General features: G+C 42.1%; 1 protein-coding gene across 7 annotated transcripts in view; it reads right to left on the bottom strand.

Moving 5' to 3' along the window:
* The window catches only part of CDK14 (cyclin dependent kinase 14), a 662541-nt gene that overhangs the window by 27616 nt on the left and 606932 nt on the right, over positions 1 to 27993 (bottom strand). Inside the window, exon 15 of one of the 7 annotated variants that reach the window (XM_086397991.1) lies at positions 24661 to 27801. The exons of the other annotated variants lie outside the window; for them this stretch is intronic. The gene's annotated coding sequence lies outside the window, so the exon portion shown is untranslated. Of the gene's footprint in view, positions 1 to 24660; positions 27802 to 27993 lie in introns of those variants that run through there. 7 annotated transcript variants of the gene reach the window in all.

The following is a 27993-nucleotide window of genomic DNA, read 5'->3' on the forward strand; positions in this document are numbered from 1 at the left end:
GACTTAACTACTGGGACACCGGGGAAGTCCCAGCTCCTAGCTATTCTTATAATTAATATACACACAATGTGATGAATAGCTGCTGATTTGGTGAGATGGCTAATATCTGGCAATTGCAATGACAGACTAAACTTGTTCAGCACTGTTTAAAGCCTTGTGAAATATCCTTAAGTTGAAGACAGAATTGTTCAGAAAAGGAAGGAAGAAGTGAAATGGGTTTCATCCTTCACATTGTATAGAGAAACCAAATTATTTTGTGATTTTTTGGGGGTAATGACATCTTTTCAATGTATTAGAAATGAAATGATAAAGAGGGAAAAAAGAGCTATGATATCTAAACAGAAAATAATCATGAATGTCAAATGTTGCTCAAAACTTTAACTAAAAACACTTAAGACACATGTATGAAGAAAGAAAATCAAAAAAGTACACCTTTCAGGCACTAAAATTTGGTTAATATTAAATTAACTCTTCAAATTCAAGATGTTTTAATTTTATCCTCTTATTTACAGAGAGGAAACAAGGTTTGAATCTCTTATTTCTAAATTGATCAACAATTATTCAACATACTGATAAACTGTTGTTCCACAGTCATACTTGATCTTAAGGTATGATACAGCATTGACAATAAGGCAATCGAATTACCTTCTTCATGCAATGAATAATTTTTTTATATACACATTCCATACTGAGCACTGAGACAAAAGATTTGGACTCTGTAATTTTTATCTAAAACTTAAACTACAGATTTTGGAAATCTTACTCTAAATATAACAGCAGCATGTTTCTTCTGCTTATTTTCCATCATCTATTTGTCTTAAAGATACTTAAGCCACCTCTGAATCTGCACACTGTACCTTGGCCTGAGTGTCTAGCTCTTTGCTGGTAAGCTCAGAATTGAAGGGAAGAAACTGACAATCCGTTACTTCACTGGGGAATTCCACTACCAGTGAGGGTTCTGCTTCGTCTGGACAGTGGTGCCACATGCTTAGCGGGGAGGGGATCAACACTAGATGCTCTCCATGACTTCCTTCCTCTCAATAACATCAGGTTGATCAGTTCAGTTCAGTCGCTCAGTCATGTCTGACTCTTGGCGATCTGATGGATTGCAGCATGCCAGGCTTCCCTGCCCATCACCAACTCCCGGTGATCAGGGTTGATCAACATCTGCATTTTCTCATACTGTTTGTTCATCAGTAATAAAGGGTGTGAGTTAAAATACATGAGGAATGATTAAGTAATATTCCTCAAAATATTTATGTAACTATTGGAAATCAAATTTCTTTTTTAAAAACATGACTATGAATCACAAAATAAGTCTCAGCACTCTGGGATCATTCAGTGCGGTTCCCTCATTCTTCCTGATCTGAAAATGACCACTATCCTCAACAAATGAAAGTAATACTTCATAATAAGAAGGGAGGAAATTACCAGATTAGTGGTGAAAAGAACATTATTACTGTGTTCAGAAATATGTTTGGAACAAGTTACTGACCATCTGTCTTAAGAGATTTCTACATACTCCTTGTGATACTTGTCCTTGATCAAGTGTGGATGTAAACCTAATGCTGAGGTGACTGTTTACTGATTCTCGTGGATTTTGACTGCAATATGAAAAAGAGAGGGATGTCTTAACTATGATAAAGAGTTCACCAGAGTGCTTCTGAGTACCTAACTATATATCTGTGTGTGTGTTATGTCTGCAAATCGTATTGCATGATTTTTTCTTTTTAAATTAACTTTTGTTGGAGTATAGTGGTTTGGCAAGTTGTGTTAGTTTCTACTGTACAGAAAAAGGAATCAGCCATACATACACATATACCCCCGCACCCTCACCTTCTGGACTTCCTTCCCATACAGGTCACCACAGTGCATTAAGTAGAGTTCCCTGTGCTATACAATATGTTCTCATTAGTTATTTATGGATTGACTATATGTTTTTGGTGGCTTAGATGGTAAAGAATCCGTCTGCAATGTGGGAGACCTGGGTTCGATCTCTGGGTTGGGAAGATCCCCTGGAGGAGGGCGTGGCAACCCGCTCCAGTATTCTTGCCTGGAGAATTCGCATGGACAAGAGAGCCTGGGGGGCTACAGTCCATGGGGTCACAAAGAGTCGGACACAACTGAGTGACTAAGCACACATATGTTTTTAAGCAAAATAGAATATTTTATTATGAGAGCAAAGAGTAATCATTATATTTAAATGAATTGTGTGCTGCGTGCTTAGTTGCTCAGTCATATCTGATTCTTTGTGACCCATAGACTGTAGCCCCCAGGCTCCTCTGTCCACGGGATCATCTAGGCAAGAAAACTGGGAGTAGCCATTCCCTTCTCCAGGGGATCTTCCTGACCTAGGTATCTAACCCTGTTCTCCTGCATTGCAGGTGGATTCTTTACCACCTGAGCCACCAGGGAATCCCTTAAATGAGTTAGAATTTATTAAATTTAAATTTAAAGAGATGCAATGATATAGATATAATTATATACCATTTTAAATAATTTAACTGTTCTCTATGACTGCTTTATTTAATTCTCATTCTATTCTCATACTTTATTGAACTAATATTTTACTTTTAACCTGTTTTTGGAGGTTCTTTCCTCCTACAGATTTTTTTGTAGCTCTGTTATTTTCCAGGAGTGTTACCAAGTATAAAATCTCATGTGCATATTTTTCCCTTAAAGGGTATAACTAACTAACTCTCAAAGAGAATGTTTTAATTATCACAGTCTCTGTGGGGTCGTCAAGAGTCCAGACTCTTGGTATCTAAATTCACGATCTTTCCTTGTCTCAAAATTTAAAGAAAAAAACCCCAACCACCTTTTGGATTCACATGGTTGCCGAAAGACTATAATCAAATATAACTCTTCGGTGAAGAACATTAACCCAAACACATATCCTGCCCGCCCCCGCATCAGAAGAAGGATTCATTCAGAAGTACCTTTTTAAACTTTATCACAAACTTGGAAGACAAAGTTTTTGTAATCTGTACACATACAATGAATAGAAGATTAGCAGCCATCCAGCCTCAAACCTTTCTATTCCAGAGTAGGGGCATCTTCTTTCAAAGAAATCCTATGAGAACGTGGGGACTTTGGAATCCTCATCCCCTGCTGGTGGGGATGTAAAAATGATGCAGTCACCTTAATATTTATAAGAGCATTATTCATAATAGCCCCAAAATGGAAACAGCCCAAATGTCTCTCAACTGAAGAATGGATAGATTAAAACGTGCTGTATCCACAGAATGGATATGACTTTGCAAAAAGAAAAAGAATATAACACTGATGCATGCTGCAACATGAAAACATTATGTTAAGTGAAAGAGCCGATCAGAAGAGGCCGCATACTGTATGATTCCACTGAAATGAAATGTCCAGAATTCCAAATCCACAGAGACAGAGAGGAGATTAGTGGTCGTCTGGGGCTGTGAGGATGCAGGGAAATGGGAATAGGGAATGACTGGTAATAGGTATGTGGTTTCTTTTCAGGATGATGAAATGTTCTGGAATTAGATGGTGGTGATAATTTGCACAGTTCTGTGAATATACTAAAAACTACAGAATTGCTCACTTTAAATGGGTGAATTAATGGGTGAATTTTGTGGGGTGTGAAATATATCTCAATAAAGTTGTAAAAGTGAAAGAATCCCATGTACTCTCTAGATTGCTGTTTGTCAGTCACTAAGTCACGTATGGTTCTTGGTGACCCCGTGGTCCATAGCATACCAGGCTCCTCTGTCCTACGCTGTCTCCCAGAGTTGGCTCAATTCCATGTCCATTGAGTCAGGGAGACTATCTAACCATCTCATAGTCTGCCACTTTCTTTTCCTTTTGCCTCCAATCTTGCCCCGCATCAGGGTCTTTTCCAATGAGTCAACTCTTCTCATCAGGTGGCCCAAGTATTGGAGTTTCAGCTTTAGCATCAGTTTATAATGATGAAGATGATGATGACAACAATACATTGGTGGTTGCATAGAAGTAAAATATTAGAGGAACTTCCCTGGTGGCTCAGATGGTAAAGTATCTGCCTGTAATGCAGGAGACCTGGGTTCAATACCTGAATTGGGAAGATCCCCCGGAGAAGGGCATGGCAACCCACTCCGATATTTGTGCCTGGAGAACCCCCTCGGACAAAGAAGCCTGGTCGACTATAGTCCATGGGGGTTGCAAAGAGTTGGACACAACTGAGTGACTAAACACACACACAAAATATCAGAGGACTATGTATTAATGCAAAGTGGTTCTTTTTAGTGAGTGTGTGTTCTCTTTATGTTAGGTACTTACATTGTTTTGAATTTGTATACTGAATATGTTATTTCTGTAATCAGAAAAAAGTTAAGTGTCAGAGTTTTTAAAGAAGTTTTTTCAGTATGAGTTCTGGAGGAGGTAAATAAGGACAATCACTGGGGAAGGTGGCTGGAATAGAGCTTTAAAAGGTGGGCTTTAAAACTGGATAAAGAAAGGCCAAGGGGAGGACAACAGCCTTTGAAAGAGTTCTTTTATTTCTAGAATCACTGTCTACTTTCTCTGGGCTCTGAGGCTAGAGACAGATCTCTCTTGTTTACACTGAGTCCCCTGGGTCTAGAATGATGTCTGAACCATAGGGCGTGCTCAAGAAATATAAACTGAATCCATGAACAAACGTGTGTTACTGGAATCCTTTTCCCAATGTGTGTCTTTATGTAAGTTTAAAAAGGGGTCCCCTTCTCCTAGGTTGATGCAGCTTCTCTCTAGGACTTGTATTTGGGAGAGTTAATCATGAGTTTATCTATGAGTTGCCCCGATCCTGCTGCCTGGCCAATCTCCCTTGTGATGGTCCCACCCCAGCTGCAAACAGGATAAAGTCCATGCATCTGGGGCTGGCCATCAAAGCCCTCCTCAATGTGACCTTAATATTCCTGTGCCATCATAAACATTTCCAAACCTGTTCTGTGCTCAGATCATAGTAATCCTATTCTTCCATGTGTTGGCTCCTAATACTGCCTTCCTCCCACCAACACCTACCGTTGAAAAAAGACGAGCCTCCACATTCTAACACTGTTCTCACTGGCTCTACAGGACACGGCCTCTCATCCTCCTATGCTCCCATTCTGACTTCCCTTCCATCTGACTCTTGACTCCTCCCTCATTTGAAGTTTTATTCTTATTCATGGGATTTAGATCTGGATTTTAGTGTGAAGTAGGCACACCAGCTTTTGACTCTCAGCCTTCCCTTCCTTTGGTCTTGACTTGGCTTCCTTTGGACCATTTCCCTGGCCCCACTAGACACAATCATCAGCCTGCCTCCTCAGGTGGAATCAGCACTTTTTCCTCTTTGAACCTATGCAACACACTACACAAACCCTTATGAAACCTTGACCACATCATATTATGTTGTTTCCTTACATCGTTCCACCTTTGGACTTTTGGAGCTTCTAATGGATGGAACCATTAGAAGGTATACAACACAATATACAACACAAGATATTCTGAAGTGCCTAGCACCACGCTTGGCATATGTGTGCGTGTGTATAGCAGGTATACAACATGTGGAGAAAATGAATAAATGAATCATGGAAACAGAATCTGATCAGGGTAGAGAAAGTGGGATTTTGGGTGGTAAAGAATCCACCTGCAATGCGGAAGACCTGAGTTTGATCCCTGGTTGGGAAGATCCCCTGGAGAAGGGAATGGCTACTCATTCCAGTATTCTGGCCTGGAGAATTCCATGGACAGAGGAGTCTGGTAGGCTACAGTCCACGGGGTCGCAAAGAGTTGGATACAACTGAGTGACTTTCACTTGCTATTAGGGTGGACTCAGATTGTGAAAAGCCTTGAAATCTAAACAGAAGAGGCTAGACTTGTGGTGGAAAGAAAGACAGTCCCTTCAGATCTCTGAGAAAAGAAATGAAGTAATGAAAACAGCATTTAGGATGACCTGTTAGATGTCACCATTCTGGGTGGTGAGGAACAAGGGGGAGCTTCTAGACGCAGCAAGACCTCAATAAATGTTTGCTGTGTGACTGGTGGAGCCCAGAGAATCTCTTGCAGAAACACAGGTGTGAGGTGAGAGAATGGAGAAAAGTACAGACATTAAGAGACCGTTCCGGGCAATGATGGGCAGGCCCTGGAGGCCAGCAGGAGATGAAGATGAAAGGAGAGAGGAGCCACAGCGAGCACAGTGGGACCAAGGATGAGAAGACACAAGCTGGGAGGGGGAGCCGTCTTATCTCGGGAGAAGAGCCCATCTTCGAATGCACTGAGTTGCAGGGGCTAGCATGTGCACTCACGCGTGCCTAAGTCACTGTGTAGTAAGGCAAGTCTGTGACACAATCCTTGTGCTGTTCCAAGAAGTCTTCCCTCCCGTTGGGCACCACCCCTGCCCTGGGTTTAAGTTTCTGCCAACAAAAACAAAATTACTCATAAAATGAATGGAAACAATCTGCCTCTGCCTTTTTCTTGCCACAGAGAAGATTTTTCTTAATCACTTTATTTTTTGTCCTTTGAATCATGTATCCTGTTGCTTGATTAAATCCCTTAGAAGTCTAAGCATTAGAGGTTTGCAGCATGAATCTCTGAGCTGATGTTTGCTTGTCTCATGGAAACAGGTCTGTATTGGAAATCGGAACTTCCGCTAAGGTAATGAGTAGGTTCTTTCCCTCTCTGGTACAAAATTTATTCCTCAACATTTTCAAGGAAATAAGACTTGGTTAAAATATCAATAAGAACTGAGTCTCTGGATAAATCACTCAATGTAAAGTTAACTTTTCTAATATGAATCTCTTGTGTTTGAGTAGGTCTTTTTCTGTTTGTTTTTTTTTTTTTTTTAAGTGCTTTCTTCTTGTTCTCTCAAATTTTCATTTAAAGAGGCATGGCAGGTGGTACAATTCCCATTTGAAAGGTATTTCCTGATATAAACTGAGACATGAAGGAACTTTCCAGATGATCTAGCAAGCGTGTAAGGGCTGCAGCCAGGCCTCTACAGCAATACAAAGTTCTCTCTACAAGCTCCCTTTCCTTCTACCCCTAAGGGAAAATGTCAAAATACTTTTCAGTAACTGGAAAAAAGTTGAGAGAAATATGGAAATAGGCTGCAGAAAACGGGGCCCTCGGACCATATATGTTGACCCTGACTCGCCCTCCTTCAGGCACTTAGTCCTGGAGGTGACAGGGGACAGAGGGCTAAGTGTGTGTTGCATAAGAGCTTCATGGGACGGCTCACTTCTGCCTCCAGTCCTTCATGGCGTCCCAGCAAAGATGGACAGGTCACCGGAGAACACGGATGAGAAGCGGGGCTGATGGCAGTGAGCAGATGGGTGCCTGGCCCTCTCTACAGGTCGGATTAGAGGACGTTTGGAGGATCTGGGCTCCAAAGATGATCTTCAGGGATGTTTATCTTTTATTATTATTATTTTTTTACCTTATTTATTTGGCTGTGCCAGGTCTTACTTGTGGCACACTGGCTCTTTGGTTGCAGCCTTTGGGATCTAGTTCCCTGACCAGGGATCAAACCTGGGCCCCTACATTGGGAATGTGGAGGCTCAGCCACTGGACCACCAGGAGAGTCTGGGATGTTCATCTTACGAGTCTGTTCCCCTGTTCACAGCCCATAAGGTGAAGTGAAAGTCACTTAGTCGTGTCCGACTCCCTGCGACCCCATGGACCATACAGTCCATGGCATTCTCCAGGCCAGAATACTGGAGTGGGTATCCTTTCCCTTCTCCAGGGGATCTTCCCAACCCAGGGATCGAACCCAGGTCTCCCGCATTGCAGGCAGATTCTCTACCAGCTGAGCCACAAGGGAAGCCCTTAAGGCCCATAGCCTCGTACCTAAAATGTAGAGTCACCCCAGACCCACCAACAATGGCTTTATTATCGAAGGGATCTTCTCCTTGGAAAAGTTATCAATGTGAAAAGGCAATTAAACTCCCACACAGTTGTACCTGATCAAGAAAGACTGTTAGCATTTTGCCTACAATTTTCCACCCTCTTTTTCAAGCATATCTGAGTCCACTTCTGTTACTGAAATGGAGCTGTACTATACGGAGCTGTTTACATCCTGCTGTTTTCACTCACGATGGGCACAGAGAACATTTCAGTATGTCATGAATTATTACTTTAAGGACTATTTAATAGCCTTGGCATGGGGTGCATTATTATTTAAACCTTCCACCAAAACTAGAAAGTAAACTCCTTGAAGGCAGGAATGATGTGAATTCATAATGCATTTAGCATCCCAAGCATCTAGCAGAGATTCTTTCATGATCAATGTTGATGTCTCCTTTGGGGGGAATATCTGTTTGAGTTAGTCAGGTGGTTGTGCTTTGGTATCTCAGCTGACAGGGGAAGTCTGAAAACCATGGATCCATGAAAAATGATCCTGCATACATAGCGTGCTAAGACACTTCAGCTGTGTTTGACTTTTTGAGACCCTGTGGACCATAGCCTGCCAGGTTCCTCGGTCCATGGGATTCTGCAGACACTCTCTTTCTACTGGTGGAAAAATGATCCTATTACACTTTTAACCCACCCCAATGTCCTGGCTATGAGCTCTTGGTACTTGAGTGTAATAAAAAAAAAAAAAAAATCAAGGCTAGAAAGTTGTATGTTTAATGACAATGTTGGATGTCATTAATTTCTCAACTATATAATTCTAAATCCAAATAAGAAGACTGAACTCTTGCCCCAGCTTCTTTCATGCTAGATAAGCAGCAAGGACAGGATTAATAAAGTTGGGAAGAGTAGTCATGTGCTTACATAAGAAATCCAGTAAGTTTTGCACCCACTGGAGATTAGTGAGGCCCTTTGGAGCAGACCCAGCGACAGAGATTTGCAGAAGACGTGTGTCCTTGGTGGCTACTGATTAGCCTTTGGATAATACTTACTGTTCAGCATAATGGGGAGGAAAGTGAGTTTGCCTACTTGTCTCTTAATAACAGTAAAATAAAGTAATGGTGAAAAAAACAACCTCTTTAAAGGTGTAAGGGATAAACATTCCATATATTTGCTCAGCATTTCTAGGACTGGAATCTGATTATTCCAATTTAATATGCTTCAATCTTTTTTGCATGACTACTCCATAAATGTTTTTGTTAAACCATGTACTCTTCTTGCATATTTCAAAGCCGAAATAGGATATTTTTATCATAAATTTAATAGTAGCAAAAGGTGTAATGTTTGGCTTATTGAAAACATTGACATTTTCAAATAAAGATGTTATATCATTCTTTAAACTTGGTCTACTGTAATGTCAGTATATTTAATCTATCACCTTCCAGTTTCAGAAGCACATGATTAAGTTATTCTTTAACAGTTGGAAATTTTACATCATACTTTTTTCTCCTTTAGTATTCCCATCCCACTTCCCTAAACAGAGTTTTATCCCAATATAATACATTCTCATCATGGAATTATGTTATCGTTCTATAACACTCAATAGCATAAATATATATGGGAATCAAATTAAGTTAAAAAATTTTCCTACAACAAATTGATCAAAGGGTCAAAATACTACAAAACAGAAAGTAAGTATTGAACACTAAACTTTTATTGGAAACATATCTCTTAGATATGGGTGGCCTTAGATGAGGGTGGCCTCTCTTCTCCCCAAGTTAGCTGATGCATCCCTAGAAACAGAGCACTTACTGTTCAAGTGAGTCTTGGTGCTTCAATTAGAGGAGGCTTTCTGGGCCTCTAAAGTGAGTCTAAAGGGCTTCCCAGGTGGTACTAGTGGTAAAGAATCCACCTGACAATACAGGAGATGTGGGTTCAATCTCTGGGTCAGGAAGGTCCCCTGGAGGAGGGCATGGCAACCCACTCCAGTATTCTTGCCTGGAGAATCCCATGGACAGAGGAGCCTGGTGGGCTACAGTCCATGGGTTTGCAAAGAGTCGGACACGATTGAGTGACTGAGCATAAGGTGGGTCTCTATTGCTTCGTTACCTGGAGATCTGCACAGCTCATGACAATTCAACACGATAAGGTTGGGATGGATGAGAAGACGCTTTCTTAGCTAGCATGGAAGAGAGGCTATTGGGAAAGGAGAATCAGCAGGTATTCTCAAGAAGATCAATTTTAGAACAGAAGAGGAAATTAGGGAAGAGTTTGGGTATAAAGGGGTACAATTATCGTAGTTGCAAAACTACAGAAATAAGATGACATCCATGCTTTACAGAAACTCATAATTTGATAGGGGAGACATATAATAATATGTTAAATAATAAAATTGTATTTATAATTATTATATATAAATTAAACTATATTCGTGTCCAACTCTTAGCGACCCCATGGACTGCAGCCTTCCAGGCTCCTCTATCCACGAGATTTTCCAGGCAAGAGCACTGGAGTGGGGTGCCATTGCCTTCTCCATATACAAATTACATTTTATATAAATTATATTATATAATTATACCATTAATTATAATTTTATTATTTAACAAAAATAAAATTTAATGTGAGTGCAGTAGTAAGGTACAAGGTCAAAGAGGAAGAACAATGGGGAAGTAAAAAAAGGCTTCTTAGAAGAGTAAGTCTGAGAGAATAAGGAAGGAGGCATCCCCACACCACCTTCAAGGTGTCGGGACTCAGGGGGGTGAGGTGCGTTTATCAGCATCACTCCCACCACCCCCTGACTGAAGCACTGAATGGGTTTGGAAGAGCAGATGGAAAGGTCAGTCACGGTCAGGCTGGGAGGGTTCTGTATTCTTCACTTCACCCTCGTGCCAATAGGACCCACTAGCTCAGCGACCCCCAGCCTTTTTGGCATCAGGGACTGGTTTCATGGAAGACAGTTTCCCCACGGACTGGGGCTGGGGAGTAGTTCAGGATGATTCAAGCACTTTACATTCATTCTGCACTTTATTTCTATTTTTTTAATCTTTTTTAAAATTTAAATTTATTTATTTTAATGGAGGCTAATTACTTTACAATACTGTATTGGTGTTGTGTACTTTATTTCTATTGTTATTACATCAGCTCCATCTCAGATTTTCAGGCATTAGCTCCTAGAGGTTGGGATCCCTGCTCTAGAACATTTCTAAGCAAGGAGTGACTGATCAGATTGGTGTTTTGGAAAGAATACTCTCTTGGAAATAAGGCAGGTGGAGGGTGGTGAGGGACAGGAGTGGGAGTAACTAGATGCAGAGAAACAACTTAGGTAGCAGATGGGGGATAAACAGGGCCTCGATTAAGATCACAAAACAGTGTGGAGTATAGAAGAGCTAAGATATTATTCAGAAGGGATTGGAGGTCTTGGTGGTTCACTCAATGTCGGGTTAAGAAGCACGGCCCATCAGCAGGATGCTGAACCCTCTAGGTTGGGCAGTTGTGCTGCTGATATAATTACAGATAGCAAAGGGAATACAAAAGCTCCCTTTGAAGACAGGTCTCACATTTTCCTCATCTTTGTTTCTACACCACCTGACAATTATTAGTGAATACATAAATAAACTATCAGCACATTTGACCTCACTAATTCCAAGTTCCCCAAGACGGCACATCTAAGCAGGTTTTAAATTTTGTTTTATTATAAAATTTGTGGACAACTTATAACTGACCCTTCATAATAAAACAATAATCTAAAAACTGACCCTTAATAATAAAACAGTAATTTAAAACCTAGTCCAGTTGTTGAAAATAATAATACGTATTTAAAAAAACTAAACATAAACATATTTTTAGAAGACTGCACCATTCAATTGGAAATGCAGCCATCAGATATTGAAATTAAGCACTGGCCTAAAATTACAGAGTCAAGACAGTTAATTCTACATGTGATAATGTGTTTACATTTTAAAAGAGACTACAGTTTAAAGTGGCATGGCATTTATTTTTTTTTTCTAGATTATTGATTTATTTATTTCTGGCTGTATTGGGTCTTTGTTGTTGTGTGGGCTCTGCTCTAGTTTCTGTGTGGGCTTCTCATTGAGGAGGCTCCTCTTGTGGAGTATGGGCTCTAGGGAGCGCTGGCTTCAGCAGTAACGACAAGCGGGTCAGCAGTTGGGGGACCTAGGCTCTACAGCAGAGGCTCAACAGTTGTGGTGCACAGGCTTAGCTGCCCCACCACATGTGGAAACTTCCTGGACCAGGGTTCGAACCCACGCCTCCTGGACTGGCAGGTGGATTCTTTACCACTGAGCCACCTGGGAAGCCCTAAAGTAGCATTAAAAAAAAGACGCTATTTAAAAATGTGTGCTATTTACTCATAAAAGTATCTTTCAGCTCATACGACAGCATGGTAAATAGAGAGGGAAGCCTGCTTCAGTTGGAAAACCAGGGACTTTAGGACTTCCCTGGTGGCACAGTGGACGGGAATCTGCTAGCCAATGCAGGGGACACAGGTTTGAGCCCTACTTCAGAAAGATTCCACATGTTGGGGGGCATCTAAGCCTGTGCCCCACAACCACTGAGCCCAGGCGCTCTAGAGCCCACACCCTATAACAAGAGAAGCCACTGCAGTGAGGAGCTTGCGCCCCACAGCTACTGAGCCCAGGCGCTTCAGAGCCCACACCCTATAACAAGAGAAGCCGCTGCAGTGAGGAGCCTGCGCCCCACAGCTACTGAGTCCAGGTGCTCTAGAGCCCACACCCTATAACAAGAGAAGCCACTGCAGTGAGCAGCTGAGCACCGCAACTAGAGAGAAGACCCCGCTCGCAGCAACTATAGAAAGCCTCTATGCAGCAAGGAAGGCCCAGCATAGTCATAAATAAATAAATGAATAATTTTTTTTAAGAAAATCACTTAAAAAAAAAAAAAACTTCTGGAGATATATTTGCTACCACTTAAGTGAAGTGTTAATGGCTCAATCGTGTCTAACTCTTTGAGATCCTATGGACTAAATAGCCCGCCAGGCTCCTCTGTCCATGGGATTCTCCAGGCAAGAATACTGGAGTGGGTTGCCATTCCCTTCTCCACGGGATCTTCCTGACTCAAGAATCAAATTCAGGTCCCCTGCACGGCAGATTCTTTACCTTCTGAGGCACCAAATGGCTAACAAGGTACATTTTGTTACTTTTACCACAATAAAATTAAAAAAAAAAATTGAATAAAAAACAAGCTTCTTACAAAAGTCATATTGAGTTATAATAAAATCTGTTAAAATTATTTTTCCTTTTATTTTGCATACTCTTCAGTAGAAAAATGAAATAAAAGCACTAAAATTTTGGAGGGGGGGCTTCCCTGGTGGCTTAGTGGTAAAGAATCCACCTGCCAATGCAGGAGATGTGGGTTTGATCCCTGGGTGGGGAAGATCCCTTGCAGTAGGAAATGGCAACCCACTCTAGAATTCTTGCCTGGGAAATCCCATGGATAGAGTAGCCTGGCAGGTTACAGTCCATGGGGTCACAAAGAGTCAGACACGACTTTCTGACTACACAACAACATACAGAATTCTTTCTAGTTCACAAATCAAATATAACTAAAGTGAAAAGACAATTATATCTCCCCACTTAAAAACGGTCTTCCTATTTGGATAGTAAAAGGTGTCTAATATTGTAGTCTTCAAAATACTCTTAAAATAGTATTTTAAGATTAGCAAACCTGCAAATTTACTGTGTATTTTATCTATTCTGCATGCATGCACACACACACACAATTCATTTCTGCCATCATCAGAACTAAAGAGTCAATTCTGACACAGTAGAATCACTGATGATACTCAAACAACAAAATACTTATAAGCAAAAATTTTCTCTCTATATATAAAAAAAAATTAAGCACAAGTATGTATTTTTTAAAGAGTCCCAAGTCCAGTACTTTGGCGAGAAATATGCCAAAATGGGCATTTATCATTATTTTTAGACCAATGATGGAATCTGGACTCTCATTCTTTCTGAATCTGTGAACTCAAAGGGAACAACTTATCATAGCATCAGTATTTGACCTTGAAGGAACAGCTCATGTCATCACAGAGCAGAAGTGCTGGCGAACATTTATCTAGATGAAAGGCCTCAAGCAGTTAACCTGCTCAGCAGAGGCAATGCAACCAGGCAACAGGATAATGACCTCTATCCAAATGTGGAAGGTACATCAATTTAATACCCTGACAGCTTGACAAAAGATGATGGCGGCGCAGCAGGAAAACATTAGCCATGATAACGCAGGGTACTGTATGTGAAAAGAATGAATTATAAAGCACCGCGCTATTTGGGCCGAGCAGGGATTTTTTTTTTAAACCAACTTTATATTTAGGATGGTAGTCGTGCCTAAAAGCTCCTTCCATTCTTTTCTACCTGAAGAACATCCCGCTAAAAGTAAAAAGGCAGTGTGGATTAAATTGACAGCTTCAACGCAAATCAAGTTTCCCAACCGATCCAGGAAATGCTGCCCATCATTTCTGGCAGGCCTGTTACTGTGTCAGAGTAGAAAAATCCGGGTATTGATGAACTGGCTTAACCCATTTGAAAAAGATAGGTAACTCAAGTACATGTGTGTGATTTTGTTTTCTTTTTTAAAAGGAGAAGGTACTTGGTACGCTCTGGGGCGCTTTGGGTCTTCAGCTGTAAACTTTTCCCGCAGCAAATTCAGTTTTGTTTTTTTTAAAGCAATTTAATTTTAGAATAGTAGCATAATCATGCTTGTATGTTTGTTCAAGGACCTTTACTCTGCGACAGGGTTTCAGCCTGTGCGGTTTTTCTCTACACATGGCAGGCAGCTGTCAGAAGCAGTGTGAGGGGTCAAAGGGCAGCTCGGCTGCTCTGTTAAATCACGGGGTTCCATCAACATCTCAGAATTCCCGCCGAGTGGGAGCTGGGAGACCACAGATTAGAGTACACTGGAGTGTGTATATTAGGTCACTCAGTGTCTATCAAAGCGATATCACGCCGGTGAGCCGTACAATAGGTTTTACTGTGCTCCGTTCAAAGAAAATGGAAGGAAAGTGGACATGTGTGTAGCAGATCACAGCTGAACACTGAATTCTTCTTGTCTTTAAATGGATGGATTTACTATCCACAAGATGAATGAAGAATAGGTGTGCAATCAATAGCTTTGGAAATCATGCAAAGCTGGTAGTTTTATTCAGTTCTCGGTAAAGGTCGTTTGGCAGATGCAAAATGAGGCCGCCACAGTCCCCAGCCCGGCACAGCAAAGGGCTGTAATCGAGGCCCACAGGACCTGGAGCTGGGTTACGGCTATGGTCCTGGACCAGAACTCACTTTATGATCTTGGATGGTCCCCTTGGTTACGCAAAACTCAGTGTCGTCTTCTGTAAATTTAAAATAATAAGACTTGTCTACCTCCCCAAATGGGTAAACACACTAACAAACAAGCAAACAAGAATTCCTGAGAAAGGACTTTCGAAAAGTCAAAAGGAATACAGCATGATGGGATAATGTGTGGTATTTAAGAAATATTTAAGAAATGAAATTTAACTTGTATTAATGGGTATTTGGTCTACATATAAAAATAGAAACTACATACTCCTTCAAAGCTCATTGTTTAATTTTTTTTCTTTTTAAATATATGCTGCTGCTGCTGCTGCTAAGTCGCTTCAGTCGTGTCCGACTCTGTGTGACCCCATGGACTGCAGCCTACCAGGCTCCTCCGCCCATGGTATTTTCCAGGCAAGAGTACCGGAGTGGGGTGCCATTGCCTTCTCTGTTTTAAATATATATATATATATATATGTAATTTAATTTTCTTTTTAACAGAGTAAAATATGTATTCCTCAAGGAATCTTGTAGTCTTTAACAAGACAATGAATATAATATGATTAACACCATGCCTGACAAGTGAAATTTTAAATAGCTTAAAAACTTTGCTTAATATTTTATTTCTCAATTATGACTTCTGCAAGGGACTCCTTGACTGTGATTAGCATACTCCTGACTTTACACTAATAATGATAGCTAACACTAACAAAATACTTATTATGTACCAGGTGCTGTTCTAACCACTTTACAAAAATTAATTTATTTAATTTACATGACCATATATAGATTGGCCCCAGTGATCAGGTTTTAGGCTCAGCTGCCTTCTTACAAAAAGTATCAGGCTCTGTGTTATGACCTCCTTTTGGGTTAAATACATTTTTTAATCTTGTAAAATGTGAACAAGTCAAGTATCTTTTGCAAAAAACTTCATTTCATATCCTATGATATAGATACCACTGTTTTCACATGTTTTTAAAGATGAGAATCCTACGCCCCAGGAAGTTAAGCAATTTCCAAAGCAGCCAAGTGTCGGACCCAGGATTCATACTCAAGTAGCTTGGCTATACCGCTGGCTCAGTGTAAAGAATCTGCCCGCCCATGCAGGAGACACAACTTCGATCCCCTGGAGAAGGAAACGGCAACCCAATTCCATTTTCTTGCCTGGGAAATCCCATGGACAGAGGGCGCCTGGCAGGCTATAGTCCATGGAATTCCAAAGAGTCAGACATGACTGAGCGATGAGACAGCAATAGAAGCCTGGCTCTCACCACGCTTTCCCGTCTCTTTGCATCACAGGGACGCAAAGACCCTGTTACCTGGGGGGCAACGTCATGATGCCCACTTAGCTAATTTGGAATCCAAAACTGAGACACACTGTTGAGACCTAACTAGTCCCTCAGAAAATAGCTCAAAATGTATCACTGCATGGAGACTGGGTTCACACTATATGCAAGCACAGCCCTGCTTACATTAGAGCAGTCTTTGTAGCTCAAATGCAGCAATCAATGGCCGCCATGTCAAAAATGCGCTTCCTTGGCCAATGGGCTGAAGAGATACCCAGTGACCTTCTGTCCACACTCACCCAGGTGAACTCTGAACATCTGCCACTCTGAAGGCGGAAAGGATACCACGTAGCAGGACAAGCGTGGGGGGCTTTGTTTTTTCCTTCTTTTAAGTTAGAAGTATTTTCCCTCATTGTTTGGAAATAAGTCCTTGAAGTAAATCTTTAGAAGACGGAAAAGAAATTCTCAGGTTGAATTCCATTTGGTTTGTTTGTTACTGGTTGACAAAAGAGAGTGTGAAATAGAAACAGGCATATACAGAGCTGCATGTAACGGCTTTGGAGCTTTCCTTTCAATAAATTCAGAGACTGTCTTTGTATCCAGTGACCTTTCAGGAGAAATTTAAAATAAGAAAAAGACACAGTACAGTTTGTCTCTACCAAAGACCCAATTATAATAATTCTCAGCTTCATCTCATACGGTTACTTCTTAAAATTCAGCTTAGGTGGCAAGAAGTGAAAAATATTCCTCTTTTCTGAATAATATCCTCAAGGGAAGTGAGATCGCGGTGCCTCCTTTCCAGCCTCCATGATGGGTGCCTTCTTTTCAGTCGATTCTTTAATGGGCTTCACTGGCGGGTCTGGGAGAACAGCGGCTGCTCACCTCTCTAAATTTTAATCAGTGAGCATCTCAGATGCAGACGGAGCTGTATTGCTAGGAGGTAACAGAAACCAGCGAGTGTACTCTATAAGCAACAAAAACTGAAACTGAGAGGCTCTTTTCTTAAAAAAAATTAATTTATTACAAATTGGAGGCTAAGTACTTTACAATATCGTGGTGGTTTTTGCCATACATTGACATGAATCAGCCATGGGTGTACGTGTGTCCCCCATCCCGAACCCCCTCCCACCTCTCTCCCCATCCCATCCCTCAGGGTTGTCCCAGTGCGCCAGCTTTGAGTGCCCTGTTTCATGCATCAAACTGGGACTGGTCATCTGTTTCACATATGGTAATATACATGTTTCAGTGCTATTCTCTCAAATCATCCCACCCTCACCTTCTCCCACAGAGTCCAAAACTGTTCTTAATATCTGTGTCTCTTCTCTGTCTTGTGTATAGGGTCATTGTTACCATCTTTCTAAATTCCATATATGCATGTTAATATACTGTGTTGATGCTTTTCTTTCTGACTTACTTCACTCTATAATAGGCTCCAGTTTCATCCACCTCATTAGAACTGACTTACAAACATATTCACACCCACTCAGAGACCTAACATTGAAAGGAAGAGTGTCAAATTACTTGAGTAGTAAAACCAGCCCAAACCCTGACCTTCTAGGCTTGATTAGCACCTTACCAAAAAATATAAGGCTCTGTATTATGATCCTATTGTGGGTTCAGTTCATTTATCTAACCTTGCAAAGTATGAACAATTTGATTGCGTCCTCCCAAACAATTTCATTTCGCCTGGTGCCCTGCCTTACGAAAATTAATTACGAGGCACTTCAAGTTTAGCCTCTTTGCAAGGCCATCCTATTTATTTATAAATTTTATTAATTCTGAAGCCAGTCGCTCCTCAATGGTGTATTTATGTTCAACTAGGTCAGGTCCGCTGGGATGGTATTTGGTCTTTCGGAGCAGACACACAGAGCCTGTCCAGGCAGCAGGCGCAAGCTACCAAACACACGTGTGTCCCTAAGATTTGAGTACAGGAATTTGTTAGACTTTTGCGGGGAAAAAAAAAAATCAATCTAGAAAACCAGTTACGCATTTATGAGTCTTTCTGCATGAGACAGTCTACACAGAAGGCTGTCATTAACACATGGCTCCCTGACCAGGGAAACAGGTATTTGGCAAACAGAGCATGCAGAGTGACTTGTGGGAACTGGTGTAGTTACCAGTGAAGGGCACCCACAAATACAAGAAGTGGGAAATAGGGAAAACTATTCTTTTCACATTATATGTTAGTTTGCTCAAAAAGTAGGCACTTGCTGACCAAACCTACAAACCACACATTTTCAAGCATGTTGTAATAGAGTAAAATTTAGTATAGGAGAGACTTAGGTGATATTTTTTTTCAAAAAATCATGTTTATCTTTCCCGATAATGCTGCGATTGACTAACTTTGAGAGTGATGAGTCCATAAAAAGAAATTAAAAAACAATGTGAGGGGGTGGGGTGGGAGGAAGGCTCAAGAGGGAGGGGATATACGTACACTGACGGCTGATTCATGTTGATGCATGGCAGAAACCCACACAACATGGTAAGACCATTACCTTCCCATTAAAAATAAAGTTAAAACCATCTAAAAAGAAACAACACAGAGACATTTGACATTACGATGCTTAAATGCATGTTAACATTCCCATGTCTCCTTTCAGAAAAGGGATGCATGGCTTACTTGGAGAACTACATGAGCCGTCGCCAGCTGACGGGTGAAGATTACAAGCATCCGAGACGCCCACTTTCTTGGTCTTTCTGCTCTGTGATTTTACTTAGTGGAATGTGATGAATGAACACCATTTTCATTTGAAACTGTTATTAGCTGGAACTCAGTGATGCCTTAGCACAGACTATTCGAGGCTTTAGCCTTATTTTATAGAAAGGCAGTCCAAGGCCTTGTAGAGGTGAAGGGACACGCTCAAGGTCACAGCTAGTCAGTGACAAGGTTAGACATAGCCCCAAACCCACATCTTTGGACTCCTAACATGGTGCTCATTCAGCCTATCACCCTAAACGTGATGAAAGACAGATAAATGCCACCGACGCCTTGCAGTTTCTATGTCAGCACGCGATTATGGGATGCATGCCGTCAACTCTGAACTTTCTGAGGTTAGAAGAAATGTGCAGCCATCTGAATGTCACAGGCCTGGAAGTAATCAAAAGGGGGCTGAATGGTAGTTACTACTATGCATAATGCCAGCAACATATCTGTGGTTGGTGGTGATGTATTAATAGAGCTCATGTTCTTGTGACTGTGCGAACCAAGCCGCGCAGGGAACGCTGAAAAGTGATCACAAAAACACCTTTCTTTCCCCACTGTCCCTCAAGCAGCAGGGATCAAATAAACTGTTTCTCAGCTGTCTGTCTTTTAAACAAAAATACCTCCTTCGCTCTACATGTATTTGTGGCAAGTCGGTGTTTTCTTCCTTGTCTCTGTTCTGTTCTAGTTTTTAGACCCCAACCTTGGATCACCAGGGGGTACTGGGACTAAAAAGGGCCTGACATGGTGTCTTACAAATTTATCTTGGATTCCTTCGGGACATCACAGTTTGTGTTCAATAAAGAAAGGCAGGCAGCGTAGAACCGGCAGGCAAAAAAAAAAAAAAGGTCTGCAATCGGATATTAAGTTTACGGAATCATCAGCCGCCAGGCTTGATACGTGAAGGGCTTTCCACGCAGAGTATGTGGCTGTTTACATCTGTATTTTGGGCGGGCTGCTAGGCTCCGATGCCAGCACTGCTATAATGGTGTGTTCCATTCATCTGCAACACAGCCATGTTCCTTCTACATTTATCAAGGAAATCTTAGTTAGGTGACACCTGGCGGAGACATCTTTGGTCCACTCTGCTTCCTAACCCAATTCCTTTATACTAATTCTGGCCTGGCCACCTACTGGCCAGATATGGTTTTTTTTCTTTAATTAAAAAAACCCAAACTTTTATTTTTGGCCGCGCTGGGTCTTTACTGCTGCACGCAGGGCTTTCTCTAGTCGCGGTGAGCAGGGACTGCTCTTTAGTTCTGGCGGCAGGCTTCTCACTGCGGTGGCTTCTGTTGTTGGGCATGGGCTCAAGGTGCACGGGCTCCATAGTTGTGGTGAGTGGGCTTAGTTGACCAGTGGCATGTGCGATCTTCCCAGATAAGGGATTGAACCAGTGTCCTCTGCATTGCAAGGCAGATTCTCTACCGCTGGACCACAAGGGAAGCCCCCAATAGATTTTTTAATATTACTTTGCCCCAGTAGCCTCATGTGCAAAATGAGTTTATATAAGAATAGTAGCTCTTTCTTAGGGTTGTTCTGAGGATTTAATGAGTAGTTACAAATGCAAGGCTTACTTAGGATCTGGCATATGACCACTATATAAATATTAGTGATTATAATTATTATTTCCTCTCTACCAAGTTAAGACTTCCTCATCATTTTGGATCTCAGCTGGCTGTAATTACTTTTACATCAGTGAAAGAATGGCTTGTTACTCTAATGAACATCATATGGCTGTACAATAATTGGCTCAACCATTCACCTGTTATTCAACACTGAGTTTCCAACGTCCTGGCTATGCAGATAAAGCTGTATGTCACCTGCCACTTCTAGAAATCTGTCCTTACAGCTTCCCTATGAGGTGGATGCTTTTAATATTGCCATTTCCCAAATGCAGAAACAAAGACTTAGGCAATATAAATATGATATGCTCACACAACTAGTTCAGTGTTACATGCAAGCCCAAGATTCAGATACCAAAGTGGCTACAGCAGCAACAAACTTGTGCATGTAAAGCTGCAAACTCCATTTATCTAAAATTTTTCTTACAGTGTGTATGTGTGCATGCTAACCCGCTTCAGTTGTGTCTGACTCTGCGACCCTATAGACTGTAGCCCACCAGGCTCCTCTCTGCCCATCGGGATTCTCCAGGCAAGAATACTGGAGTGGGTTGCCATGCCCTCCTTCAGGGGATCTTCCCAAATCCAGGGGTCAAACTCACGTCTCATCAGTCTCCTGCGGGTTCTTCACCACTAGATCCACCTACAGTGCAGATCATCTAATTCTGCAATAATTCAGAATAACTGCATTGTTATTTTCCCCTTGGGCCCAAGGCCCTCCATTTAAAACACTTAACCTACTATTAGAAACGGTTACATTGCAAACCTCCCAGCAGCTGCTGCACTGGCTTCTATGGGACTTGGACATGCCCTCGCACTGGTTCAGTCCAGACTTCTGGGCCAGCGGGATACAGAATGGACATGCAGAGCAGTGTCAGGGGCCCGAGGAGGCAGCATAATTACATTTCAGCAATAAGATCTTCTTTGCTGCTTTCGCCTGCTACAGGCTTGTAGGACACAGTTCCTGAAATGTGACTGAACACCTCCTTGGTCAGGGGTGACTTCCTGTCCTCACTCCTGGGGGCAGTGGGGATGGAGCTCCTGGGTGCCACCTTTAGGAGGTCCGCATCCTTGGTCTTCCTGCTCTCTGATTTTACTCAGTATAGTGTGATGAATGAACACCATTCCCACTTGAAACTGTTATTAGCTATAACTTAGTAATGCTTTAGCACAGACTATTAGAGCTGAAAGGGCTTCTGGGAGCCCCAAAGGCTATCCTCATTTTACAGAAAAGGAGTCAGAGACCTTGTACAGAAGAAGGGACATGCTTAAGGTCGCAGCTAGTCAGTGACGAGGTTAGATGTAGTCCCAAACCCATGTCTTTGGGCTCCTAACATGGTGCTCATTCACCCTATCACCCTAAATGTGATGAAAGACAGATAAATGACACAGATTCCTTTCAGTTTCTACATCAGCACGTGATTATAGGATGTATGCTGTAGACTCTGTGTTTGTTCATACAGATAAACTTGTTTTTTGGAGACAGAGATAACTGAGGAGCAATGATGTAGGTATACTAAATGCACAGCTTGTACGCACATCTTCCAGGAAAGGGGTCTGGAATGGCTTTGAGAACATCATCCCAGCTCAGGCTGACCTCTCTGACTGCATGGCCTTCCCTAAGAGGACCTCTAACCATAATAACAGCTGAAGTTTATCCATCGCTTACTACATGTCTGACACCATCCTAAGAACTTTATATATATATTGACTCCATTTTTAACCCTCCCAACAAGCCTACGAGGTAGATGCAATTATTATTATTACTACCATTATCTCTTCCCTTTTATTAAATGAGGAAGCAGAGGTGTGGGCTTCCCTGGTGGCTCAGTGGTAAAGAATCCACCTCCAGATGCAGATTTAATCCCTAGGTTGGGAAGATACCCTGGAGGAGGGCATAGCAACCCACTCCAGTACTCTTGCCTGGAGAATCCCATGAACGGAGGAGCCTGGAGGGTACAGTCTATGGGGTCGCACAAGAGTCGGACATGACTTAGCAACTAAAAAACAACAAAGGAGAAGTGTAGAGAGGTAAGCAAGTCGCCCAGGTCACAGAGTCAGAAGTGGGAAGGCTGGGATCTGAACTCTGATCCTGGGGCCTCTGCTGTTCATCCTGTCCCATGTCTATAGGTGCCTTCGGTCCTCGGCTCCCTTGCCCTTTGCCTAGCCCAATTCACAGTAATCCATTTCTCCCATTTGCTCCCCAGGGGGAGCCTGCACAGGGCTGGGTTGGGCTCCTCAGTCTCCTGCCTCCTGCTTCCCCTGATCCAGGGATCCAACTCAAGTCTCCTGAACTGCAGGCAGATTCTTCACCCACTGAGCCATTGGGGAAGCCCTACTACATCCCCCATCCCTTTCCAAAAGTCTTCCTACCTGCCTTCCTCAGGAATGAGTGCAAAGGTATCACTGAAGCAACCACACACAAAAAAATTACTTCCCTTCCATATGAAGCTTAAATAATTACTAGGAGTACACAGAGAAGAAACAGTTAATATAAAAAAATGAAAAGGCACTCACTAATACAAATACATATTTTTAGAGAAATCAGTGCTTAAGGAAACCGTTGCACCCAGTGCGATTTCTTATACATGTGGACACATTCTTTACCAGGGAAACCCCTCTTGCACATACAAGAGGCAATAAATAAATACGTATTCAGTGGCCGAATGAATGAAGTCAACTTGGGACTGTGGAATTTTAACAGAGGTTTTTAAAAACTTACACTTGGATGTTTTTGTTGGATGCCTTTAAGAAGATGCTCTTCTGAAAGAAAGACCATTTTGTGAGAATGTGTATAATCTAATGTTTCCACGTGTTATAAAGTCCTCCATTGAGGGTTTTCTAACAAGTCGGTTCATGCCAGCAGCCTGCCAAAGAAGGCAGTGACTGTTCTCTTTTATGTGCTTCTTTCATGACTTTTTAAAAAATAACATCTGCGACACCAAGAGAAAAGTTAATCTTTCTTAAACATCAAGGTAGGAGAAGGGAGAATAGCTAATTTGATTTCTCGACTTCTGTGGAGATTTTATTACTTCAGCATTCTATAAGAAATGCACTTACATTTCATGTTGACGTGCCATTTTACGAACTGTTAATAGAAATTATTGACTCACAAATTGGGGGGAAAACTAAGACTAATATTTTATTTATTATGTTCTAGCCAAGCGCTGAACACCAAGAAGACTTTAACGGTATCTACACACTTTGTTGTTTTAATATCTGGTTTAACTATTTATTCTGTAATCATATCTTAGATTTAAAAATCCATTTTTGGCTCATTTGGTTTTTTATTTATTAAATAGTTGTCTTGTTCAAACTGTTTGGAAACAGTTAAGTTTATTGAAGTTCATTAAGAAGAGTATAATTAAAATAATGAAGAGGTTGACTGACTCCATTGTAAAAGCAGGATTTGGGTACCTTCACTCCATAGCTGTTTAAGGATTAGCCTATCACAGAAATAGCTTGTGCTGTTACCTGGAATCAAAATATAAACTTATTCCTCACTCAGCTCTGGTATTAAAGAAAAATGTACTGTTTTGAGCAATAAACCCTGCAATTCAGGAGTCTCACCAGTCAGGTTTTTCTCAGGAAACACTGGAACTTATACAGTGAATGTCTTGATTTCTAAAATCAGTGAATTCAGCTTTTCAGTTTTACTTTCCACTCTTTCTAAGAAACCCGCCCTCTGGCCGCTGCCCCGTGCTGCCCTGAGAGGACGCCCTGGCCGGCCTGCCACAGACCCGGTGCCCCCGCACCTGGCTGAGTCCTTGCTGCCCCACCCACCCACTTCTGCCCCTCAATATCCACACTCCTGCTGCCTTGCCCAGATCCAGGTCAAATGCCACCTCTACCAGCAGTCTTCCAAGTCGGAAGCCATCCTCCTCATCAATTTGTTGACTTCAGATATAAAGACATAGAAACAATCCCAGTTCTAGCCACTGCTTATTATTTATTTATATTTTCTACCAATGTTAGCTATAGTAACAAAAAGAGAAAAATGGAAGCAATTCAAGCATTCAGCAATAAGAAGGATGGTTCAGTAAATTACAGAAAAAAAAAAATCAGAATAACTAACAACTTTGAGAGCTTATACAGTCCATGGAATTCTCCAGGCCAGAATACTGGACTGGGTAGCCTTTCCCTTCTCCAGTGGATCTTCCTAGCCTAGGGATCAAACCCAGGCCTCCCGCATTGCAGGCAGCTTTTTTACCAGCTGAGCCACAGGGGAAGCCCAAGAATACTGGACTGGGTAGCCTATCCCTTCTCCAGCAGATCTTCCCAACCCAGGAATCAAACCGGGGTCTCCTGCATTGCAGGCAGATTCTTTACCAACTGAGCTATGAGGGAAGCCACATTATTGAAAATGCAACATATTTTCCCTTCTCTCCTGGAGCCCTGAAGTTCAGAGCAATTTTTCTGAGTTACTTCAAGATAGCCAGGCCATCGAAAGCTCCCCATTGCCCATGACCTGACTATATCAGAGCTGGAGAAAACCGTCAACCCTTTGGCCACCAGTTCTTCACCTGTGTCGGAGAAGGCAATGGCACCCCACTCCAGTACTCTTGCCTGGAAAATCCCATGGATGGAGGAACCTGGTAGGCTGCAGTCCATGGGGTCGCTAAAAGTCGGACACGACTGAGCGACTTGACTTTCACTTTTCACTTTCCTGCATTGGAGAAGGAAATGGCAACCCACTCCAGTGTTCTTGCCTGGAGAATCCAAGGGACAGGGGAGCCTGGCGGGCTGCTGTCTATGGGATCACACAGAGTCAGACACAATTGAAGTGACTTAGCAGCAGTAGCAGTCTTCACCTGCGTCAGGTTGGAAAGATCCCTCACTCATACATTTGCCTTCCAAAGCGATGCTTAATATAATGTAACTTATGCTGGAGAGGACACATGACTTTGCAGGCAGAACTACTCAGAATACAGAATGCCTCATATTTCATGAATATGTACATTGTGACCAATTCCACATCTCCAGTGTAACAAGCCTGGAAGTGCCATAGCCTAATGGGATGTCAAAAACTTCTGAGTTGGGCAAGGGAAAAAAAAAAAAAAAGTTTTCTGGGGGCTGTAGAGCTTATCCTGGCTTTGGAGAAGGATCATGACAGATGTTAAGTGCCGGACCAGATGCTCCTGTGGCCATAAGGAACTCCACAATGAGGAGCCAGGTGTGTCTCATCAAGGGTGCTCCTGGCAAGGTGGGACTCCACACTGGATTACTTTACATGACAGGGGCAGCAATTTCCACTATTGTTCATTCATAATGTGCCAAGAATCGCAGGCCTAAACTCCCATCTGCCTGACCATTCTGCAAGGTCGGCATATGAGAGTAGTGAGCACTTCCAAATACTGGGCAAGTACTGCTCGTCCCCTTCTCCTCCTGCCCTCCCGTACACAGGTCACCTCTCTGTCACTTCTCGTCACAGCTCTAGGAGATGTGAATGTGATTACCAGGCTATGTTTCCAAGGTCACGAAGTTAAGTGTCAGAAGTTGGGACAGCTGGGGACTTCCCCGGTGGTCCAGTGGCTAAGACTCTACACTCCCAACTCAGGGGGGTCAGATTTGATCCTTGGTCAGGAAATAATATCCTGCTTTCCACTACTAAAAGATCCCACGTGCTGCAATTAACACTTGGGACAGCCAAATAAATAAATAAATATATTGTTTTAAATAGAAGAACTTGGATTGTTGACTGTGAAACCAGAATTCCGAATGGCCATGCCACACTGCCTCAGTGCCTTCCACGTAACGTGAGGCACTGCTCTCTCAAATAATTCTCCAACAGCACTGCAGGATCAGTACTATTATGCATACCTGGAAATGAAGAAAACGAGCCTCAGAGAGACTGAGGGACTTGCTCATGTACACAAAGCAAGAAATGACGTTACTGGGATTTGACCCTGGGTCTGTGTGAATCTGAAGTACAACCAGACCCAGTACGTGACTTCCGACAGCGAGTCTCTTGTTTGTTATGAATAAAAGCTGACTTGGCCAGAATTTAGGTGCTCCTATTGGCAAATCCCACAGGACACGAGATTACTTTAGTTAGACATTGCCTTTCACACTTAAATCTTTTCTTCTTTTTTTCTTCTGTTTGTGTGTGTGTGCTGGCTGTTTTTGATAATTTTTTTGTTTATAATTTAATTAATTTGGGGCTGTGCTGGGTCTTTGTTGCTATGTGGGCTTTTCCCTCGTTGGCGCGATAGGCTTCTCTTGCTGTGAAGCACAGCCTCCAGAACTTGCAGGCTTTGGTACTTCCAGCTCCTGGGCTCAAGAACACAGGCTCAACAGCTGTGGCTCATGGGCTTAGTTGCTCCGTGGCATGTTGGTTTTTCCTGGACCAGGGATTGAACCTGTGTCTCCTGCACTTGCGGAAAGATTCTTTACCACTGAGCCACTGGGAAAGCCCCACATCTTTTCTGCTTACAGGGTAAACATGTGATTCAGCAAGTTCTGTGACGACCCTTAGCCTCCATCCTAATCTGGACTCAAACTCAAAACTCTCTTTCCACATGTTTCCCCTGCTTGAAATGCTTCGGAGCCCTGCTGGTGCCTAAGTCACGAGGGTAGATATTAATCACGGGAGACATGTAATGCACAAAATATGGAGATAATCACTGCTTAAAATAAAATATAGGTTGTCTCATCCAAACGAAGGCTGATCCAAAAATGGCAAGTCAAACCACTAACATTTCCTTCAATGCTATTTGCATGTTCTCTCATTCTGTCTACAGCTCTTGCATGTGTCTGCTCATCCTCCAGGAGTAGGTCGTGCCAAGAGGCGCAGCATAAATGGTTTCAAATGCACAGAATGTGATGGGAATCTCATTTGGAACCATATGGTCCTTCCCAAATGCTCCAAATGGCCACGACTCAAAGGTACACGATTTAAAAAAATAATCCTGCCACCATTAAAAATATATGAATAAATAAACGACAGCAATGACTTCCTTTTCCCTGCTGGATTTGTGGATGAGTTGCTTCTGCTCTGTGGCTGATTTTCAGTTCAGATAACTCATCTTTATTCATTTCCTTTCAGTTATGATGAGCCATATTGAGAGCAGCTGTAGACAGGAGAAAAAAAAAGAAAGAATCTCCTTACTCCCTCCTTCGAATCATCAAACAGCCATTATAAAGAATCCATCTGGGCTCGGTGGTGTGTGGAGCACCCATGAAATAATAGGAAACAGGAGGCAAAAAAAACACAGTTTAAGCTGAATCTAACAAAGAGATTTAAAAATTATCCAAACACGTGT

The sequence above is a fragment of the Bos grunniens genome, chromosome 4 (assembly GCF_055505025.1).
Source record: "Bos grunniens cultivar Pamir isolate PY7600 chromosome 4, Bosgru_T2T1.0, whole genome shotgun sequence".
Lineage (NCBI taxonomy): Eukaryota > Metazoa > Chordata > Mammalia > Artiodactyla > Bovidae > Bos > Bos grunniens.